This window comes from Fukomys damarensis, unplaced genomic scaffold, assembly GCF_012274545.1.
Source record: "Fukomys damarensis isolate Sample0158 unplaced genomic scaffold, DMR_v1.0_HiC HiC_scaffold_9, whole genome shotgun sequence".
Classification (NCBI taxonomy): Eukaryota; Metazoa; Chordata; class Mammalia; order Rodentia; family Bathyergidae; genus Fukomys; species Fukomys damarensis.
The window spans coordinates 36,726,524-36,743,901 of NW_022900921.1; the positions used below are offsets into that span (position 1 = coordinate 36,726,524).

The window sequence follows — 17,378 nt, forward strand, 5'->3', positions numbered from 1 at the left end:
ATATGAGGTGTGTATGTATATACATATTAGATGACTGTATATTTGTATATGTGTACATGTGTATTTACATTCCTGTACATTCAATTTCACAATATTAAAACAATTGAAAATTATAATCCATGCATACAGATAAAATCCCCTTTTATCATAATTGTCTCTATATGTGCTGATGTGCTTGTGGATGTATTTAACAATTTCAATCCATTCTTTTTTTTTTTTTTTTTTTCGGTTCAGGTATCAAACTCAGGACTTTGTGACTGCCAGACAGTTGCAACATCAATCCACTCATTTCTGTTATTTTTCTTTTCATTAAACAACACATTGTGGAATCTTTCCAAAATGGATCCATTTCTTTCAGTGCATCATTTTATTCAATTGTTCCCAGGAGGCAACTTTCCATCTTGAAATTTCCCTTCTCCTGAAATGGACAAGCATTATCTATCCCTTTCCTTGTGCTCAGAATTTCAGTAACATCCAAAAATTAAAATTTATCAAGGACTGACACTCCTTGGAAGGCAAGCACTCCATTCATAGAGACGACTGTTTACATCTTTTTTAAAACTATGATTTCTATGTCCACACATTTTAATATCCCACTGTGCTTGTTGTTGTTAAACAGGTTGAATTTGCACAATCCAATAATAAAACTAAATGTCTTAAAAGAAAATAGAATCTTGCTGTTATATTTATTTTATTTAGTTTTTATTTTTTATTAGTACATGTTTGTAGTACATAATGTTTATAGTCCTTGTGCAGAGTTGGGACATGTACATAACACATCTTAATTCTTTTTAACGTACTTCTTTTTTTTCATAGTCCCCTTTTAGTCTACTTCTGATCTGCTCCAACCCACTCCCTTCATCCTCCTTCCATATGAGAAAGATCTATTTCCCTACTTCAGATTATCTGTCTTTCATTTTTGATCTTCATGTACATTTTGGGTTTCTCATAAAAGAAGCTATGCATTATTTAAGCTACTTTATTTTTAATTAATTTTTTGGCGTTCAGACAATACGAAAGTATAAATTAAGAAGTCTTAAGATTTTCCTGTCCCCATGATCCCTCCCAGTTCCTTTATATTCCCATATCACCCTGCTCTTGAGGATTTAGTGATAGTGGTTTGGTATATATCTTTCCACACATTGCTCTGTGAAATTTTCTCATTTAAAGATGAACTATTTGTAGCACAGATTATTCCACATAGCCTCTCTGGAGGCTTCTTAGCTTTAGAAATAATAAGAAACCTGATGTCAGCTGACACTGTTGCAGGAACAAAAGCTCTGTATAATAATCTTGTTCTTAGAAGTGCTTGTGATTCTTTCCACTTTCTTTACATATCAATCTACCCAAGTCACTTCGCAACTGTGCAGTTTTCTGTTAACAGATCCACAGGGCCCAATTCCTTTGACAGAGGCCATTTGAATTCATTCAGGAAATGTTTTGCAAGCAACCCCCCTGAACCAACTCCGACTCCAGAATCCTGGGAACCAAGTTTCTTCCAAGTCTATACAGAAGAAGTGGCGACTACCACTGACTCCCATGCCACTGCTGGCTTCAAATCAAACAATCTCTTCAGAAACCCAGATACCTTAAACTGACCACTGGGGCTTATTACAAAGCATAGCATTCACAAGAAGACATCAATCTGCACTTTTTGCCAAAGCAGCACAATGTCCTTCTTGAGTGCTTGTTCAACAGAGACTGAGAAACCACTCGGAGCCCAGAATCATGTCCATAACCTCAGTTCAATCCTCTTCCCCCACCCCATGCCCAATCTTGTTCCCATCACCATTCTCCGCCCCCATCCTTCCTGTAGCTTAATGAAAGAAGTTAAGAGCTTACAAGAAGTAGGGAATCAAAAACAGCTAGACCTAAAAATCTTTCCCCAAGACAAAAGAAATAAGCTGAGCCCCAGAGTTCCAAGCACCAATCAGCATTACACAGGCAGTGATCAGAATGAATCCACACGTTTCTTTTCTTTACAGATCACATGGAAAGGAAATACCACAGATTTACATGGGTGAGAACCAGCCTTTTGGGTGCCTTCCTAAATCCCAGTTTATTCAACTTTCAGAAACTGCACAATGAATAGAATGCATCACAAAGTATATTTACTCTGAAATCTGATGAATAAAAGCCTAAACTTTTTAATCAAAAAAGTTTACAAATGTATTTTTTCTAACCCTAAATGCAAGGAGACATTTTAAACAGATCCAAAATATGCAAAAATAAAAATTAGAAATATAAGGGCACCCATCATTGTTTATTTGTTGCTGTTTTTATAGTATGTTGTTTTGGTTTCTCTAACTACCATAATCAGATTGTTTTTCTAGTGTTTTATCTTGATTTCTTGGGATAGATTATTCATTATTTTATTCCTTCTTCAGATTTATAGAATGTCTCCATTGTAATATCTTCTGATACCATGTGGAATCCAAAACTATTAACAAACAAGAGGGAAAGGAGTTTAAATTTCTTCTTCTTATAGGGGTTCCTCTATTTCAGAGTATATTTTAATTGATCAGTGGGACATACTTTTGCCATCATGCTGGGGTTATATCATATTGGGGTTATATCATAATGGGGTTATATCATATTGTTTATTGGTAGTTGGTTATTCTAATTTTGTTTTCAAATTGAAATTTTTAAGTTTTCATTTCATTCATTCCACGTCTATTATCAAAATAATTTTTCTGCTAAAAAAATAAAATACATTTATCAGAATCATTATTAACAAAGGGTTTTAAGTTCCATTCCAGTCCCATAAGAGGAGATGTAGAAGCTTCTCTTTACTTTGCTTATGAGCTCTCTGATAGCAAGGATCAAAGTTTAGTCACATTTCTAGTACCTAGCAGTACTTGGAACATAGTAAATAACTAATGACTGTGTGATAAATGAATAAAATTAACTGATTATTAAAGATATCATGAGAACTAACAATGTAACTTTATATATTCAAGTCAGAACTGAATAGGCTTCTGATTGATAGTATATAGGTATTCAATGCAATGTAACATTTCTCCGATTCCTAATACAATTACTGATCCATTTGTACATTCTTCTTTGAAGAGAATAAATATTTTCTCTAGTCAAACAAACAGTGGATTTCTTGTCTTCTCTTTAGCATAAAATAGTTTATAATCCATGAGGAAAATAGTCTATATTTTCCTTCTTAGATGACTGAACGAGTAAATCTAGAACAAGCTGATTATCTCACCTATATTCAGAAAGGTAAGATGAAAGATAGCCCTTTGCTATCAACACATCTCAAAGACTAGGATTAATAGGGAGCACTTAATGCAACTACTAGAAGCCAATTTTTCACTGGAATCTCCAAGCTGTTTTAACTGATATTCATGAAATACACATATTTTATCATCAGTCTACTAGTAAGACAGGCAAATGAAAATGAGCATGTGAAAGGATGAGGGATCTCCTAGAACATGTGTTTTGTAGATTTAGGATTAAAAATGTCTTCTCAGAAACACAGAAATTTAGAGCTGGGCCTAGAAGCAGAGGCAAGGTGGTGACAGAGTTTGAGAAGGAAGAAGAAACACATTAAAGGATCAGATGTGAGGGGAAGCCTGGAGCTTCCAGGCAATTTTGAGTTGCTCAGTAGACAGGACCAGTGGAAGTAAGCCAGTCAGGGTAAAACCCAGGATGCCACTAACTGAGGCCAGGGAGCACAGACTGTAGCTTAAGTGAAATAGCTCAGTCAGGGGTCCAGATAAGACCATGTGATGATCATTTTGCACATAAAGACAAAACCTAGATGAAGAAGGTAGAAGAGAGAGTCAAACTTGGCAGACAAACTAGTGTAAGAAGTAGTATAGTCACACTGCCAATGAATCCTGAGGACATCAACAAATGTCCATTGCTAACATACAGTACATCTCCTAAAAACTAATCTGCTTTTTGGTAGCATGGTTAGTTTTCTCTTGCATAGGGGAGTTCACTCAAATATTTGACCAAGATATTTATTTGGTCCACTGTTTCATGCAACTGCTACTTTTTTGGGTTATCCGTGTATACCTAAAAGTGCTAACTGACCTGTAATAGGAATTACCATACATATAGAATTACTTTTAAGTATAACTAAATAAGTTTCATCTTCAAAGACAATGACATGATCATCACTCTCAGCCATATTGCATTATTAAAAAGAATTAGGTAGTATTTGATATGAAAGTATCAATGCAATTTTCTTTAGCTCTATCTTATATTAGTAGATTTACTTATTTTACAAATTCACAAAAGACTATTGGAAAAAAACAATTCAGTGAATATATAGCCATAAAATAATTTTATGCTCTAACTATTTAATCATTTACTTGATTCCTTAACAAATTCAGACACAAACTTATAAGGTCTAATAATGTGTTTTCTATACCATTGTTGTAGCTTTTGTTTGCTAACATAGAGAGGTGTTTTGCATTTCAACACAATTAATAAAGAGCCAAATAGTGAATGTTACAAGATATTTATTTTATTCCATTTATGAATTTCTAAGTTATACTTACAAATACACCAAATAAAAACTCCAATTCATACTGAGTGACCTAGAACTGCAACCATGTAGACTGAACTATAACTTAGTTCTTCATAAACAATGTGACAACTAGGATACAATAATGAAACAACCTGTGGCAAAAATTAAGACTGAAAACTTGTTTCTGATGTTTCACTTATTTCTTTTATTTAGGAAGTTATTTTTTAAACTTTTACTTTTTAAAAAAGTGTGTCTTTTACTTTCTATCCAGAGAGAGAAAAGCAGAGCCTAACATTTGGCTATTTGGTATAATCTCAGTGAAAAATGGAAGTTTATTTTCAAATAACATATAGGTTAATTGCATTTTATTTTGTTGTTTTGTTTTTTGGTACCGGGGATCAAACTCGGGTCCTTGAGCTTGCAAAGCAGGTGCCAGAACCACTGAGCTAAATCCCCAGCCCAATTAATTACATTTTGAATCAACAGATAAAAATAAAATTTTTCAATACAATTATTCAGTAAGTTAATAGAGGTCAGACTGAACAATATTCACTCTGCCAGGAAGCAGAAATAATAACTGATGTTTTTAAATAGAAGGCCTACCTACTGCTTTTCTTCTTTTCTTTGAAATAAATGTATAATGATGTTTGATACTAATCGTTTATAAAATGTATAATACAGAAAAGAAGCTAATAAAGAGTGATAAAGAGTTACAAAGTAATTCCCTTCCTAGTTGTGCTACCTGAGGTTAAATCCATAGATTTTCACATTACCTAAGTATACAGAAGCAATTATAAAATGGTCATTTTCTGGGACAATCAGTGTTGAACGAGGGAAATAATTTAGAACTTTTCTAAATTCTATGTTGTTGTTGTTGTTGTTGTTGTTGTTGTTAAATGAAAGAACAGACAAGAAACTTTAAAAATTGGAAAATTATTTTAAAACTTGGAGGAGGAGGGCCAAGGATTTAGCTTAGTGGTGCTGCCACCTGCCTTCCAAGCATAAGGTCCCAAGTTCGATCCCTGGTACCAAAAGATAAAATAAAACAAAAAATTAAAGGATGAAGGTGAATGAAAGGAAGAATGACTCAGAAAATATATATATTCCAAATGGTAAAAAGGAAGAAAAACAAAAGGCAGAAAATCTAGTTGTAAGTATCATTTTTCCCTACAAAGCTCTACATCTTCAATAAAATTATTTAATAACAAAAATTAACATTTACTTTTTCTAAGAAATAAGAGAAAGATCACTAAATAAAAGAAAAAATATTCTGCCTCACTTACATTCTCTCCAGATTTATTATGAATAGCAATAAATATAAAATATTGTTTAGAAGCAAATTATAAACAATTTGAGATCAAATGAGAAAATACTCTAAAACATGCTTCTACAAATAGCACATATGTATCATATAACAAAAATTCCACACAGAAACATTGTTATAACTTATCTTCCATATGTCTGATATTTTCAAAAATATACAATTAAATATCTTACAAATACAAACAAAGAAACATTTCCAGTTATTTCAAGCATAGAATGACTTTTTTCCTGAATCAATTGTTTGAGAAGCATTTTACCAATCAACATAAAATAATGAACAATAATACAAAGATCATGTTGAAGTGTTCTGAACTGGAATACATTTCAATACGCCAGTTCTAGTCTACTTTTGCAAACTGCTTTTTATCTCCCTAAAAGCTAAATTGTGCTTGCATAAATAGTATTTCAGTAACTGACAAAGTTGGCAGGCTGGCTGAAGATAACAGGGATATTAGCAACTTTAACTGATAGCAAAATTGAGGGTTGCAGAAAGAGGGAAAAGTATACATTCAAATTTAAGGTATAGCTGTTGTACTTCAGAACCCTTTCAAAAATGTAGGCTGACATATTGAGGTCACCACTGATTAAAAAGATATATCTGCAAGGGAGTCTTACACCTCCTCTAAAATCTACTCAGAAACTACTCGGAGATGGACTGGCCTGCCCTTTCCTGCTGTGGGCATACCATAAGTGTTACCACTAATTTTCTCTACACTGAGTTTCTCAGTGTCTGGCATGGCTAATTAATGAAGGAACCTGAACACTAGCCCTGCTGATGTAATGCCAGTGGAAAAATCAGAGAAGCAGGCTCTCATGCCTCAAATCTATTAGAGCAGAGCAGGAAGAACAAGATGCTGACAATGTGATGTAGAATGTTCATCTGAATACTAAGTTTTCCTTACCAGTTTCTTCTAACCTATATTTACTGGAACACTCTATTGATATTACATTTTATTAAATGCATATTCTGGTTTATGTCTCAAGGTCCCCCAGGAGCCTCATGCACTCACAGGCAGGGCTTTGGGAAGGTGATTGGACTACAGAGGCTCACAGATGATTTGCTGTTGCAAGGTGGGGCCCAGTCAGAAGATGTGGTCACTGGGCCAGGCATGTCCTGGAAGGGTTTCTCTCCCACCCCAATTCCTCCCTTTGTTTTCTCTGTTTCCCCACCACCATGACATGAACAGCTTCTCCTTTATTACACTCTTTTCCCATACTGTGCTGCCTTGGAGACAGCAGACTATAGACTGAAACTTCTAATGACTATAACACAAAATAAGCCCTTCCACCTTTAAGTGGTGGGTATCAGGTATTTTGTCCCAGTGATTTTAAAAAAAGCAGCTAAGATACTGGTAACAGAACTATCCTAGAATAAAAAAGATAAGCAGTATATTTCCTGAGCTGTTTTCTCTAAACATTTTTCTCAGAAATTTTTATGTGTCTTATAATGCAAAAGAGGTCTACTTATTATTAGAGTGAAAAATAATATTGTACACTTTCCTGATATCTCAAAAGAAAGCATTTCTTTCTATAATTTTGAGGAAATTTCAGTTATCTCCTACCTGACCTAAAAAGGAAATGTTTAAATTCATTCTAGGCTGCAGAGATTACAGTCTGTCTCTCAGCTGTATTTCCCTTCCTTTCTATATGTTTCCTGCTTCCCTTGCAGCTAAATGTGTCCATGTGGGTACATTCTGTCTGTTGGTTTGTATTGAAAGTGATGCATACAATTTTCAGGAAATGTTCCCATAAAAGGAAGAACATGCCTTATTCTTCTCTCCTTTCCTACTTTTTTAATTTTTTGAAAAAGAGCAACCAGTTCAGGTAGAATGACTATATGGCATTAATTACCCAGAATATTCACATTTGTTTCTGGTATTTCAGGGTCCTTTCATGATCCTTATCTTAGACTATTAGATGGAAATTGCATTGAAGGTGATCAGTTTATAAAGCAGAATGAACCACTGCTATTTTCACCTTTCTTAGAACAACCCAAATTTCAGACAAAAAAAATAACAGAAAAATAAATAGAAATGTTAGTAAAATTTTAGAATAATAAGCAATTATTCATTTAAGCTGTTTAAAATCTGTTGCTGTGTTGAACATTTGAACAAATAATTATTACCAGCTAGAACAAAAAAACTTCTAAAAGCCAGTAATTTTTTCTGAGGAACCCAAAAAGGCTTAATGGATGAACCAGCATTTGCCCTGGGTCTTGCATAATATTGAGTAGTCTCTCAAAAAACAATAAAAGAGTCTAGGTAAATGAGATAAGTTTGACCAACGATATAAAGGTGGAGATGCAAATGACATTTTCCAGGAACGTGAGACTACTAAGTGTCAAATGGATAGAATGTAAGAAAACTAAAACAAATGTTCCAATTTGGGATCCAACTTTAGAGAAATTCAAATGCTCTTCTACGAATTTTAGAGTTTAGTCAGGAAATGTGATTCCACATAATGTGTCCTTATAGAGGACAGAGGAAGCTAAGGGACATAAAAGAGTTTATAGCCGCAGCACATAAAACTGTTTAGATAAGTTTAATAAAGGAAAGGAATTAATTGCATATAGTAGATTATTTTAAATATATTTTAAGTATTTATGTATGAAATATTTACTATTTTAAATAACTAACTCTGTACTCTATTCCCATTTTCTGTAATCTGTTGGCTTTTTCTTGTCCTCATCCCTCTCATTTCGCTGGCTAGATTAATTTTTCCTTTTGAGTTTCAAAAAATTATGGCATGGGCAAACTCAAAACTTGAGGAAAATTAATAGATTTAGAAGAAATTAGGAAGAGAAAAATATCAGGCCAAATCTCTTTTTACGCCATTACAGTAACACACAAGATTTTCCATGGCTGGGAATGGGGAAAATTGGAGTACTACCCATCAGAGCCTAAATACTCATTGGTCTCTAGGAAACATACCCTGCACTGTGACTGTCCCCAAGACTTCCAGGAAATCATATGGAATCTGGCAGAATTACCTGTAGATCCTTCAATAGATAGAAGTAAATAGAGGATTCCCCAGATGAGATACAGGGATTTGATTTTTCAGGACCAACAAGATCTCAGTCAACTATAAGATTTCCTTGTGTTTCAGCGTGGCAAGAGCAGCTGAATGATCCCCACATATTTGATAGCATAGAAAGGTAACAGAAGTGGACTGGTAAAGGCCTCCAAACAAGAACTCAGGACCCTGACAGGTACCTTGCCTGTGCCAGCATCCAAGGCCCTGATGGAGAATGAGCATAGCCATAGATGCCAGGAAGCCAGCACTTCCCCACAACACAGCAAGTCACACACATGACCATCTCCCCTACCACCACCACTACAGTACTTATGGAAGACTTCTAGTGCTTAGAATCAGCTCAAGTGGAATGATGAGGACAAATGTATCAGAGAATAATTTTCTGCCACTCCAGAGAAAGAGTTGCTCAGAACAGAAATCAAGGTCAACTGCAGAGAAAGTGAAGAAATTTTGCCCATCATTCTCTTGGGAATGTTGGGCAGACTCAGGTTGATACCTAAAGCCCCTGAAACCTCTAGCTCGGGAGACTTGAAAAGATACTGCAACGGGTAACACAGGTAGACAAGGAGAAAATAACTGGCCTGACACAATTTTTAAAGTTCTATCTTATTTAAATAAGGATGCAAATAATGTACTTAAATTAATATTCTTAATTTCTCCATTTCTTTAGTGAAAGACTATTGATTAGATTTTCCTCACAGACATTTTCTCCAAATCAAGTTAAATGGGGAAACAAGTAAGTTAAATGATTTAATAACATAAAACCTCAAAATTGAATTCTAAGTTATAGTAAACCCTAAATTTAACTCAAAATGAGTCAATAAATGAAAAAATATAAAACATGACAAAATTTAAAATTACTCTTGAAGCATAAGTGCTTACTTTAAATGTTTAGTTTAATTACTAGTATTGCAGTAATATTGTTTTATTTTCTTAATATAACATTTAGCAGCATTAATAATTAAAGATCATACAGTGTGTAGAATCTTAATCTCTATTATATTATTTCATTGTAAAATATATTCCATGTGCCAAACTGACTCACCAAATAGTTTTGAGGAAATCAAAGAGAAGAAATGGAATTGGGCATGTGGAGCTAGGAAGAGCAGGAGGAGATAAAGGAAGGGGGAGAAAAAGAAAGGAAAAAGAGAAGGAAGAAGATTTTTACCATCTGAATGCAACTTTAGCAATAATGAAAATGTGACCAGCAACAGGAATAATCAATCACAAAATTCTGACCAAACCCTTTATGCCCCTGATAAACTATGCTCGCTTAGCAAAGAGGCACCTGTGTAAGAAGCAGCTGAGGAGAGGCACAGAGTCATCACAGAAGCAGAAGCTCTCCAGACAGAAGCATCACAACTGTTCCTGCCTTGAGGGCCTAGGGCAGGTGGGGAAGGAAATCCAAGCTTCCAACAGATCAGTGGAGAAGAGGAAAAACCTGGGTCTCTCCAAGGGTCCGTTAGCTGAGAGGGCAGGTGTGTCTTGTTACTACTTCATTTTCTGTAACCTAGGAAACATTTTACCCATCTCTACTAAAACAGCCAATACCATGATGATTGCAAAGCCTGTTTTTGTTGTGGAAAATAGCAATGTTTTTAAACACTGGCCTTACAGAAGAATTAACATTAAAAGTAAAATTTATTGATTTCAAGTATGCCACATTTGATGGTCCATAAAAACTAGCATCCAGTTAAATAAGTGGATTTTTTTTTCAGTGACCTGAAAATTTTTATTAAGTGCTGACTCTTAATATAAAGGGTATTTACAACAGAATTAAAATTTGGTTTGTAGCTATTTTTAAATTAAAATCATATTTTTCTCTCACAGACCATATGTTTTACTCTTAGTGAGTTATAAACATAATTCAAATAAAGTACAAGTTCTGATACAAACAAGATTTTTTTAGTGTAAACTTTTATTTTTTTTTTCACCTATAATCTATGATTCTGAGTTCTTTTTTTTTCTTCCTCTCATTGAGTTTATTGGTACATTTTAGGTATTCAGTACAGTTACTTTCATCATTGGGATCTTGCACCTTTACATGACAGGTCTTGGTTCTCATTTTTTCCCCTTATCCCTGCCCTCCCTTCACCCCCTTCTCCCTTCCCTATTTACAAAAATTTTATTTCCATTTTTTCATTTTCTCCTATTTTTTTCTTTTCTCTTATTACCTTTCCCCTACCCTTCCCACTTCCCCTGCACCTTTAGCCCTTTTCTTCCTATTTCACATTGTCAATTATCTCATTAGGATCTAATGTACCATTATAGTTTTTCACACCAGAGAAACTATTCAGTATTTACACATGTGTGACTTATTTATTTCACTTAGGAGTATATCCTCAATATGTGTCCATTTTCCTACAAGTAAGATATTTATTATGTATTAAGGCTACTTTTCAATGCAAAGTTTATTCTATCATTATCTCTATTTTAAAATATAAAGAAAAAATATTTTATTTTTGGTGTAACTTATCGAAACATTGCACCATAATTTCTTTGAACAACAACAACAAAAAAAAAACATTTAAACATGCTTCAAAGAAGCACAAGAAGATGAGAATGGAAACACAGCAGACAATTTATTTGCAAAGATTTATTCAGTAAAAGTGATTTAGTCCCTAGAAACAATTAAACAAGAAATGTATGTTCAGAGTTTGTTTTTTGTTTTTTTGTTTTTTTGTTTTTTAGTCAGACAATTTATGGAAGAAAGAAAAAGTAAAAGTATTCAGAAGAGAACAATTTCATTGAAAACCTGTAAACACTAGAGATGTCAAGACGGGAGTATGAAAATGACTTTCATGTGAGGTCTTCCCTGTGACCAGGTAGATTTTTGTTTTTTGAACAAGGTCTCACTAAACTGTCTGGACTGGGCTCATACTTGAGATCATTACAACTCAGCCTCCCAGAGGGCTGGGATTATGGCAGGCAGCACCATGCCTGGTTAACCATCTAGATTTTCAAAATAAACTACTAGTGGGAAGAAAAAGAGTACTTAAGATATAAATTAAAAAGATACTGTCTGTGTAATCCCACATTTTAGGGAATCTAACTTTTACTTTAAGGAAAATATGCCAAAATTCTTCCAAATCTCACTGTTGAGACTCCCTTCCAAAAAACATGGCTCTGGCCTCTCAAACTGAGCTAATAATGTGTGAGGAATAAATTCATCGGATGTCATTTCCATAAAAGGAAAAAGCTTCCTGGGAGGGGAAAAAAAGTGATCCTGGGTAGGAAAAAAAGGTGATAGAAAACACAAACCAAACCGTTCTGACTCTCCTTCCCCAGAACTATAGACTGAACCTTTTTCAACTCATCGTGGGAAGAAAAGCTTTGAAAGAGAGATGAATATTGACAAAAAGGAGAGATGATAATGTTGTGCAAATAATATATTCTAAATTCCCCTGCTTTATTATCTCATTATAGCAGAATTTGGAGAGACACACCCAGCACCAGAGCTGCATGGATCCTCTTGCACCTGGACCTATGGTTTGGGGCAGGTAAGAGTGTTCCCTGAGCTACCAAGAGTGGGACTTGTGGCTCTCCACACTGGTGTCCTTCAGATGACTGAATTTTTAGTCCCATGATAGGTATTTAAACACTCTGGGCTGGTCTTCTATCAGTATATTGATACAGTTGATACAATTAGCACAAACACTCTAAAACTGGAAGGAATGATTTCTTCTACATCTATTCTGAACTAGTAAATGCTGCTAAGAGCTGGGAGATAATAATACATCCACTTCACTCTAACACTTCAGATGGACCCCTTTGAAAAATGTGTTCTATATAGTACTTTATTGCTGAAGTTATTAAATAATGCTTAGATGGTAAGGGGCTCCGAGGGCACTGTGGATGGTGGACAAGCTTAAACTGGAATCCGATCATACTAGCTGTACAATCCTGGGACCATCACTTAATAGTCAGAATCTCAAATTTCTATCTTTAAACATACACTTCTTAGTGTTATTGAGAAGGTGAAATACGGTAATAAATCTAACATGGAAAACCAAACCTGAGAAATATCCTAAATTCTCAATAAAAGTTGCCTTCATTCCTTCTTGTCTCCCTCGCCTAAGTATTATGTGTGCTTACTCTCCCCACCACTCATAACTGTGAAATAACATTTCCTACTATTCCTAAAGTAATGGAGACACAAGAGGTTTTTCACTTTCTCTCCCTCTGCACACTATACTCTACCACATCTGGCTTTCTAAGTTATTTTCAGCATCTCCAGTGGAAATGTCAACTATACAACCCCATCTACTACTCTGTCCAACCAGTTATAACAGCTAAAAGATTTGAGCTGAAATAAAAACCATACTGATATCCCATCCCAAACTGTCTTGAGCATTTGGGAAATGTATGTCTCCTCCAAGCTCATGGATGGGACAGACTTCAGAGGCATTTGCTTCATTCACCTGGCTCATTCTCTCTCCTTTTCACATCACATGTAGGATCTGCATCATCCAGATGCTGTCTTATTTAGTCACAGAAAACCTTTCAAAGGAGTTGGAGTTGTACTCTTCCTTGTGGCATTGAAAAGGAAAAAATTCTTCTGGATGTGAAATGAAAGAACATCAGTTGAGAATTTTAGTTAGGTCACAAGTACATTAATGAAAGCCACCTGGAGTAATGCACAAGATGACTTAAATTAAGGTTATTGAAAAGATACAACAACTTAAATGGAATTACCATGACTGGATTAAACTAATTACTGTCTATTCCTGGAGAAGAGTTCAGTTTCCTGAAGAATGACAGGAGCTAGCCAGGAAGGGCTACACATCTGAGTGTGTGTTCCTCTGGAATGGTATGTAAGTTAAATAAACATCAGAAGCCAACTGCACTCTCCTGTGCCCATGACCAGTACTGTCATACCTAGCCCTGAGGTTCAGTGAGCCTGGCTCAGCCTCAAAACCTTCTCACTACATAAAATGGGAGCTACATTTCAAGACTTTGAGCTGATAAATATTTCATTCCATGCATAGATACCCATCTCCTGAGCCAAGGACATGGATGTTCTGTAAGGAGGGCTGAACCCCATCTTGCACTTAGAAGTCACCACACACTTTTCTTTTTCTACATGGTTTAACATGATAACATAGTCACCTCTGTTGAGAAAGCAAAAGGTTCTTTATTAAGTCATGCATCCAAAGCAAAGAAGGTCTGGGAAGGTAGCTCACATGTTTAGCATGTGTGAGGCCTAGGATCAATCTGCAGCACAAAAAAAAAAAAAAGGCAAGGATGTCTGATGATGACAGTTTATTGGAAATCATGGTATAAAGAAATAGAAGCTTAATAGTTTATCAGAAATCATAGCATGAAGAAGCAGAAATTTGAAAGTTACTCCCAAGTGAGTAAAAAGTCCTTCTAGGATTTGAGGAGGGAGTGGGGGAGAAAAGAAATAAAACTCAAGTGGTTTGCCTGGTGTTATGCCTTGTGTCTAGATGTCCCCCCAAAGCTTCATGGGTTGGCTTTTTGGAGCTGTCTGGATCTCAAGTGTGTGACGCTGGAATTAAGGATGTGATACTAAGAGTGATTCGTGGTGCAACGATAACATTAAAACTGCTCCACCCTAAGTGTGAGTGCTACCTGCCCTCAGCGGGTGGGTAGCTTGAATAAAAAATAAGGGAAAGAAAGAGGGCTGCTGTCATGGCTTGCTTCTTCCTTACTACTTTGCTGCCTTCTGCTCACCATGGACTGTCTCCTCTGTGTGGCCTCTCTGCCATGCCACCCTGCTTCAGAGCCATCTAACTATAGGGTGAAACTTTTACAAGCTGTGAGCCAAAATAGACCTCAGCAAAAGTAACTAAGACACATGGATACTAACATCCATCCCATACCCCAGTTTAAAATCTAAGATGATGATGTCAGAAATAATCCAAAAATTCTGGAAAAAAATCATGCAGACAGAAAGTCTTATACTTTCTTGAGAAATAACTTAGAAAATAATTGAATGCCTTAGGAAAGGCCATAACAAAACAGAAGAGCAACACTGATGTCAAAACTGCATTATGGCATCATTAAGCAGAAGGGCACTGAGAAATGATGTTTTGCCTTGAACATTAGGATCCAGATACTCTTGCACACTATGAAATGCAGAAGGCAGCTCAATGTACAAGCTGTGGACCACCCACCCCCGGGTGACAGTGGGTAGGAGGGAAGGGAGGGGTGAAGTTCTGTGAAGGACAGAGTGACCCTATAGCAAAAAGCTGCACAGTGCTATCTGCTACCCAGTGCTATCTGCACCAATATTATCATGGGAGCTACATGTTGGGCTCAGAGAAACAGCATCACTCCACTCCCCTGCTCCTCACCACCACCCTACAGCGTGGGCTAATCTGAGATAAGAGCATTGGGCAGTGGAGATACAGAACTGAAAGCTAGAAGCAGGGATGACGATGCAGGTTCAAATGTGTCATAAAAGCTGCTATTAGCTGTCCTTAGCTAGAAATGTGGGTAACTGCTATTTGTATTTATCCTGCTCCAACATTCCAAAACCAATTTGTAGTATTAACATTACAGAAGAAGTACAGCCCATCGTGATTGCTTTATGGGATAAGAAAGTGAAATTTCGATCTGTGTCAAGCAATATCAAATATAAAGTACTGAATAATGTTGAATCAACTTGTGCCCACAATGTTTCCTGTCATCCGAAAGATGATTTGACATAATTGATTTTGCTTCAAGAACAGAATCAGCAGATCTGCAGTCTTTGTCATTGGCAAGCGGATTCTGAGTAATTTATTCTCAACTTTGACCCAGAGAATGTCAGAGAGACAGCAGCAAACATGAGTGTGGGGAAGACAAAAAGCATTGGCCTGGGGCTCTTTTCAGCAAGGAGAATCTGAGAATTTCAATTGTTAGGCAACAAAATGCAAAAACAGTGGATGGTCCTGAAAAATAACACATGACATTTACATAGAATCACTTATTCATAAGAGAGAGTTAATGCTTCCTCTTCAAGGAGACAAGTAAGAGAAAAGCTACCCTCTAGAATCTCGGCTAACTTCGAAATTGATTCACCCATTGGGACGCACGGGTTCTTCATACATATTCTCTAAGAAAACTGCACTGAAGAGTGGAAGAGTCGTTTTATCCCATGATCTGCTTTAGAATCAGCAACTGAATCAGGGCTGGCCTCCAGGTTCAAAAGTGAAAAGTAAGGCCAGTTATTTAATTATCCAACAGGACTCAGCAGAGAGTGTTCTAAAGCAGTTTGAAGCATAAACAAGAGTAAGAGAGCTATCTTCAAATTTTAAAAGAATGTGATTTTTAAAAAGAGCCTAAAGGGTTTTTTTTTTTTTTCCATCTATGAAATAAAACAGTCACCTAGTGAACATTCTACCAAATGCTAAGTGAAATAAAGCTGAATGGTCAGGATCACAGAATGGAAACACAGCTTCTACTCAGACAAATAGTGAAGGAAGCAATGCCCAGTAGCTCTTTTTAGTGTTGCCCAATACTTCAGCTTTTGGCTCTTCCCAAGAAGTAAATTTTCAGACAAGCAAAAGGGAAGAAAGGTCCTTAAATCACTCCAGTGTCTAATTCTGAGTGAGATTCACAAATAATGAGCATGCTGAACAATTAGAGCATAAGAGTTAAATACTATGAAACACTGGAAGAGTTATTCTTGAAACATCTAATTATATTAAATATGTTTTAATGAAATAAAGGAATATTCATGTTTTTGTAGTCCTTTACTAATTAAACAAGTATTAGTTGAATCTCTAATTGTATTGCTCCTGGGCTTAATTTATACAAGTGACTGGATAATGACTAATGCCATTTAAAGAAGTTTTTAATACAGTTCCTCCCAAAATAAGATGTACTGCACCCCATTTAGTAACACATGGGGAAGATACCAACACAGTCAGGAGGCATAAGACAAAACAAGGTGAAGGTTTAGATGACTGTCTTTATTTGGGGTTTCCATGGGGCAGGCAGGCAAGTAGGATACTGGGTACTCTGAATCACTTCAGCAGCCTTTGGACTGGAGTAGTGGCTCCTAGTTGCTGACACCTGGCCCTTCAACAATCAAAGCACAGAAATATTACCTCCTAGTCCAGTAAACTTGAATTTCAGATAAGTAATGGATACATTTTTAGTATGTCCCAATTCTTAGTACATTTGGTGCCAAATTATACTAAAAATGTATTCACTCCTCCGAAATTCAATTTTAGAGTATGTCCTCTATTTTAATCAGGCAATACTAATTTTAGGTAATGGCCACCCACCTTGGTGAGCTAAAGCTAAAGTCAAAAAAAGTAATGACAGGTTTTTCACAGGTCACCTCTGCCAGAGGGTGAACATGGCACATAGCCTAGAACTCCAGTCCTAGGCTCATCTTGACTCCTTGGTATTTGGTCATATAGTATGTTCAGCCTAAGCTTCCTAATTTAAATGTTATTCTGTGATTATAGAGAAGAGAAGAAATACTTAAGCTTCTAATTCAGTTTAAATAATAAAATCAATCCCTTAATTGTGCTCCCTGAAAATAAAGAAAGAAGTAAATATTGCCATACCACACAGA

At 35.8% G+C, this 17,378-nt stretch overlaps 1 long non-coding RNA gene across 1 annotated transcript in view; it reads right to left on the minus strand.

Annotated features, from left to right (window-relative positions):
• The window catches only part of LOC117285380, a 92,196-nt gene that overhangs the window by 36,241 nt on the left and 38,577 nt on the right, over positions 1-17,378 (minus strand). The gene's annotated exons all lie outside the window — the stretch shown is intronic.